This window comes from Penaeus monodon, chromosome 18 (genome assembly GCF_015228065.2).
Source record: "Penaeus monodon isolate SGIC_2016 chromosome 18, NSTDA_Pmon_1, whole genome shotgun sequence".
Classification (NCBI taxonomy): Eukaryota; Metazoa; Arthropoda; class Malacostraca; order Decapoda; family Penaeidae; genus Penaeus; species Penaeus monodon.
In genome coordinates this window covers 23,290,260-23,296,866 of record NC_051403.1, presented here as the reverse complement: position 1 = coordinate 23,296,866, position 6,607 = coordinate 23,290,260, and positions in this window count along the sequence as shown.

The following is a 6,607-nucleotide window of genomic DNA, read 5'->3' as shown; positions in this document are numbered from 1 at the left end:
CATACTCTACGGTCATCCCCGCCATATTTCATTTATCATGGTAGGGGTTGGCATTATTATCATTACTGTCCATCACAAATTATCATTATCTTTAAGCCATTTATGTCACTGGTATTATCATGAATCTTTTTTCATTACATTTTTCATTTTCATTTTTCGTATAGACAAACAAAAAAACGAGTAAAAGATGCTGCTATACTTAAATAATACGAAAAGAAGAATACACGATACTAAACTTCCTTTGAGAGAAACGTTAAGACAGAAAAACGTTTGTTCATGACTTCCCTGAAAGCTTGAAGAACTAAAAAAAGGAGGAAATGTTTCATAAGATGAGCGATGTGCAGCTCTGAACGAAATATAGCTGGTGTTGAAGGCTGGGGGAAGAGGTGGGGAATGAGGGGTGAGGGAGAGGGGAGGAGGAGGAGGAGGAAGAGAGAGGGGAGGAAGAGGAGGAAGGGAGAGAGGAGGGGGAGTAGGAGGAGAAAAGAAGAGGAGGGGAGTAGGAGGGGTGAGGGTGAGGGGAGAAGGGGAATGAGGAAGGGAGAAGAGAGGGAAGGAGGGATAAGGGAGAGAGGAGGAATGAAAAGAGGGAGGGGAAGGAGGGGAGGGAGAGGAGGAGAGGGGGGGAGGAGGAGGAGGAGGAAGGGAGAGGGCAGGAGGAGGAGGAAGGGAGAAGAGAGGGAAGGAGGAGTGAGGGAGAGGGGAGGAGGAAAAGGGAAAGGAGAGGGAAGGGCTGAAGAGCACTGGACAGGGAGAGGGAAGAGGAGAAGAGGAATAGAAGGAAAAGTGGAAAAGGGGAGGGAAGGAGGGAGACAGGAGAGGAGAAGAGAGGGAAGGGTGCTAGGAGGGGAGGAGAAGAGAGTGGAAGGAGGGCAGAGGAGAGGAGAGGAGAGTGGAAGGATACTGAGGAGAAAGGAAAGTGAAAGAAGGGAGTAGGAAGATGGGAATGGAAGAAGGGGAGAGGGCGAGAGGATTGGGAAGAAACTAGGAGAGAAGGGGATAAGAGAAGAGAGTGGAAGGAGGGTAGAGGAGAAGAGAGAAAATTGGGAAGGGGAGAGGAGAGTGGAAGTAAAAGAGAGGAGAAAGGAAAAGCGTAAGGAGGGTAAGAGGAGAAAGGAGAGTAGAAGGAGGGCAGAGGGTGAGGTTAGGAAATGAGATGAGAGAGGAAAGGAGGAGGAGGAGGAGGAGGAGGAGGAGAAGGAGGAATCTACTCGCTCCCTATCTCTCTCCTCATCTCCCTTTCCCGTCCATTAACAGCCTTTGTTACACCAGGAACTCTATACCACTGTGTGTTGAGCTACAGTCCAATGCTGTTAGCCTTTGTTTGTGCCTGTGTTGAACTTGATATCATTACCTTTTTGTCAGGGTACTGTACACCTTATCTCTGTCTGTCTGTCTGTTTCTCTCTCTTTGTCTCTGTCTATTTGTCGGTCGGTCTGTCGGTCTGTCGGTCTGTCTGTTTCCCTCTCTTTTTGTCTGTCTCTCTCTCTGCCTTTGTCTCTGTCTATCTGTCTGTCGGAATGTCTGTTTCTCTCTCTGTTTATCTGTCTGTCTGTCTCTCTGTCTTTGTCTCTGTCTATCTCAATATCTGTCTCTGTCTGACTCAACCTCTGTCTGTCTGACTCAATCTCTTTCTTTCTGTCTGTCTGTCTGTCTGTCTGTCTGTCTGTCTGTCTGTCTGTCTGTCTGTCTGTCTCTCTCTCTCTCTCTCTCTCTCTCTCTCTCTCTCTCTCTCTCTCTCTCTCTCTCTCTCTCTCTCTCTCTCTCTCTCTGTGTGTGTGTGTGTGTGTGTGTGTGTGTGTGTGTGTGTGTGTGTGTGTGTGTGTGTGTGTGTGTGTGTGTGTCTGTTTGTGTGTACATAAAATACTAAACATGACTGATTCTCCCCCTTCCTTCCCTTGATATAACTGTATCCGTATCTATAAATAAATTTATATTCATGCCATTTTGTATCGATCTGCGTAGTTCTGGGGCATCTGATAGACACGTCCATTTGTCTCTCCCCTCCTTCTATCCCTCTTCTCTCTCTCGCTTTCCCCTCTCCTCTCTCTCTCTCATGCACCATCACGCGGAAGCACATTTCTCTCTCTCTCTCTCTCTCTCTCTCTCTCTCTCTCTCTCTCTCTCTCTCTCTCTCTCTCTCTCTCTCTCTCTCTCTCTCTCTCTCTCTCTCTCTCTCTCTCTCTCATGCCGCCCCCCTCTCTCTCTCTCACGCCCTCCACATGTCTTAAAGTGACCAGCCAGGGCGCACCGCCATCGCTCGTAAGTCACATCGCTAACTAAAATCGGTTAAAACTTTGGTGATTCACCCGACAACACCACACAAACTTTTCTATTTCACCTCTGCTCCATCTTTCACTTTTGAACTATCACCTAGGCTATACCCTCCCCTCTCTTCCCTCCCACCCTTTCCCCCCACACTCCCCTCTCTCAAGATGACAAGGGCCCGACACACCCAGTTCATGGCTCGGCATGGCCCTAACCTTGACAATATACTCCTTTCGCTATAAAACCATCCTTTCTATTACATTCTTTCATCTTTTGAGTGTTTTTTTTCGGGAAATGGACAACTTCTGCAGTCACCCCCTATGAGCATACCGTCTTCTATGTTAAGGCTGTCCCATTCTTCATATTTATGTCAACAGCGTGGGGGACGAGGGTTAGGTTTTATCTATTGCTCTGTTCCAAAACTTTGCTCATCTGTCTGTTTGGGATAAGCAACTCCTGTCTCCCTTTTTTCCCTCTCGCTCTTTGTAAATTTATCTTTTGTTCTGCTTTGGAAAACCTTGCATGTCACCATTTTTTCTCTAGCTTGCTATCTAAATAATCTTTATATTTTTTTTTCTTATCTTTGCTTTGGTTATGCTGGAACTTCATACAGATAATAAACTTTGTACGAGAGTATGCAAGAATACGTGTGTTTCCATGCGTCTATACGTGTGTGTGTATATATACGTGCTTCATTTATTTTTTTCCATTCCCCCCTTTTTTCCTTTTTTTTTTTTATAACCGCATCTGTTTGTTTTGGGACCAAGTTTGTAATAGACTAAGTGGTGGTCGGGATTAAGGCAAAAGTGATATATTCCGGCAATAAAGAAAATTGAGAAGCAACTCGAAAAACTTCAGACAGATGGAATTTCTTCTTTCAGACTTCACCCTCTCCTAGGAACACACGACCGCGAGACGGAAGCTGTGTGGGGGATCGTGGTCAGTACAGCCGGATCGAGAGGGAGGGAGAGGGAGAGGGGGAGGGAGGAGGAGGGGGAGGGAGGGAGGGGGGAGGAGGGGAGAGGGGGAGAGGAGGAGGGAGAGGGAGAGGAGAGAGGGAGAGGAGAGAGAGAGAGGAGGAAGAGAGAGAGAGAGGAGAGAGAGAGAGGAGAGAGAGAGAGAGGAAGAGAAAGAGAGAGAGAGAGAGAGAGAGAGAGAGAGAGAGAGAGAGAGAGAGAGAGAGAGAGAGAGAGAGAGAGAGAGAGAGAGAGAGAGAGGTGGGTAGATAAATATAGAGGGATTTCGAGGCAAACAAACGAGAGAGAGAAAGAGAACAAATGAAAGACAGATAGATGACTAGAGGGAGACGAAACGAAGGAAAAAGAATATGAACGATAAGTAGAAACATATTTAGGAGATAAAGAGATTTAGATAACAAGCGAGAACCGAAAAGCGAGAAAGAGAATGGGTAAAAAGCAGAGAAACATTTAAAAGGAGACAGGGGTGAGAACCGAAGAGAGAAATAAAAAGAGAATGATGGATTGATAGAAATATAAAGGGAGACATCCGAGAGAGTGCACGACAGGGACAAAAAGAGAATGAATGAATATTAAATAAATGAAGCGAAAGAAGTAGAAAAACTGAGAGGATAAAAGAAAGAGGGAGACGGAGCGATAGAAATACATGCAGATAGATAGATGTTAAAAAGAAGAAAAACACGATAGACAGTATGTACCTCTCAATAACGAATTCAATAATTTCAAGTTTCAATAACAAATACTTAGTTGCGTTTCTGCTTTTTTCTCTTTATTTTATTTTTTTTTTTCTCTCGGTCTCTTCACTTTCTACGTACATGACGTCACGATCGTAAAATCGAGAAGTATTTACGTAGTATCTGCCAGCGCCACTCCGCCCTCAGTCCATAAGATCCTTTTTCCAATTATGAAGTGGGAGGATCGTCAACCGTAAATGCTTCACGATTTTGATGTATACCACTCTAAAGGTCCTGGAGGGAGAAATAATGCTGGGGAGGAGAAGGAAAAAGAGGTGGAGAGAAGAAGGAGAAGGTAGAAAATGGGGGAGGGGGAGGGGAGAGGGAAATAGTGGTGGAGGAGGGAGGGAAACAGAAAGAATGAGGGTGGGGGAAGGGAGAGAGAGGGAAAATGGTGGGGAAGGGAAGGAGAGGGAATGAATGTGGGAGGGAAGGGAGAGAGAAAGAATGCGGGAGGGAAGGGAAAAGGCATGAATGTGGGAGGAGAGGGAGAGAGAAAGAATGCGGGGGGGGGGGGAGGGAGAGGGATAAAAGGAGAGGAATGGAAGGAAAGGGAAAGAATGGAGGAAGAGATAGAGAAAGAATGTGGAAGGAGAGTGAGAAAGAATGAGGGAGGGAAGGGAGAGGGATAAGGAGAAGAAAGAAGGAAGGGAGAGGGATAAGAAGGGGGTAAACGGAAAGAGAGAGAGAGAATGAGGGATAAAAAGAGAGGAAGAGAGAGAAAGAAGGGAGAAAGGAAAGGGTAAAGAGGAAAGGAAGGACGGGCAGTTCATATATTACTTGCGAAAATGATGTGAGTATATATTATAAACTCAATTATGGGATATTATCAATATATAGCAAAGTGGTCCTGCCTCTACCAATATCCTGCGACCATAAATCCGCGGGGCTGAGTTTAATACCCGCTAAAATAAGTGCGTGTTTTTAGCTGTTGTTTGTTTGTTTGTATTATTAATTTCAGATTTATTTCTTATTGTGTGTTTTTTTGTTACTTTTTATATAAAAAAAAATCTTTATGTATTTCTTGTGTCTTTTGTTTTTGTTTTATTGTTTTTAGTTTTTTCTTTTTCTTTTTTCTTTTTTGTTTGGTTATTATTTGTTTGTGTTCTTTTATACATTTATTCATTTTTTGGTTAATGTGTTGATGGCAATTGTGAAGGCTCCGATAATGATGATAATGAGAATGACTGTAGCAATGGTGATAATGACTGATAATGACTGCTATGATGATTTGAGAAAATTTACATTTATATAAGCATTGTAATGGTAATAATAGCAATAACAGTAATAATGGTAATGTTAATTATGATGATAATAATGACAAAAATAATAATGTTAATGTTAATGATGATAAATATGATAGCATTAATAATGGTAATATTGATAATGATAATGATGATGGTAATATTACCAATGCTAATAATAAAGATGACGATGATCAAAATGATAATAACCATGGCAATAATAATAATAATATTGTTACCTTATGTCATCACATTTGTTTTATAAAGGATATTGGGATAATTACAGATTAATAATTTTCGTTTCCACATAATCCAGTAGGACGGAAGTCGAAACGAAAAGAAGGAGAAAAAAAGAAGGAAAGAGAGAAAGAAAGAAAAAAAAATCTCCTTTCATAACAACGCTGACTTTTAATCAGACGGTGTATATAACCCCCGACCTTCTTCTCCCCTCTCTCTCTTTCCCCTCCTTTCTCCCCTCTCTCTTTTCTCTCATTTCTCCCCTCTTTCTTTCCCCCCTTCTTTCTCCACTCTCTCTTTTCTCTCATTTCTCTCCTCTCTCTTTTCCCCTCATTTCTCCCCTGTCTCTTTGTCCCCTCCTTTCTCCCCTCTCTCTTTTTTCCACTCCCTTCTCTCCTCTCCCCCTTATATCTTTTTCTCTCTCTCTCCTTTTACGACGAGGGAACAAAGTGCAATAAACGAAATGCCTGTTAAACGCCATGTTGCTGCTATTATGCTGCTGAAAGGTTCGCCAAAGTTTAACATCTCCGAGTAAGCTTTAAAAAGTACATAAAGTCGGGAGTTCTTTCAGGAGCCTTGAGGGAGGTGGGTGGGGTGGGGGAGATGGGGGAAGGGGGTGGGTAGGGGTGGGTGGGTAGGGTTGGATGGTGGATAGGTGGCAGAAGGGGGTGGGTAGGTAGGAAGGGAGTGAGGGGGTGGGTGGGTGGGTGGATGGGAGAGGGGGTGGGTGGGTGGGGGGGTGGGTTGTAGCGTGGGTAGGTGAGTGGGAATGATAAGGATGGTGGGTCGGTAGAGTGGGTAGGTGGGCAGGTGGGTGGGTAGGGGGGAAGGTGGGTAGGGTGGGTAGGTGGGCAGGTGGGTAGGTGGGTAGGTTGGCGAGGGAGGGAGGGAGGGTGTTACGGATGGGGATATAGAGCCTGAAGGGAGAGGTTGGGTGTGAAGGAGGGGGGTGGGGGGGGAGGGTAAAGCTGGGTGATAAGGAGGGAAGGGAGGGAAGGGACAGGGGTCAGGGAGAGGTAAGGGAGGATGGTTGTCAGGGAGGAGGTTGGGGGTTTAGGGGGGTAAGGGGTGGGAGGAGAAGGAGGAAGAGTAAAAAGGGGTGGGAGGAAGGGAAGGGAGGATATCTAAATCTTTCTATCTATCTATC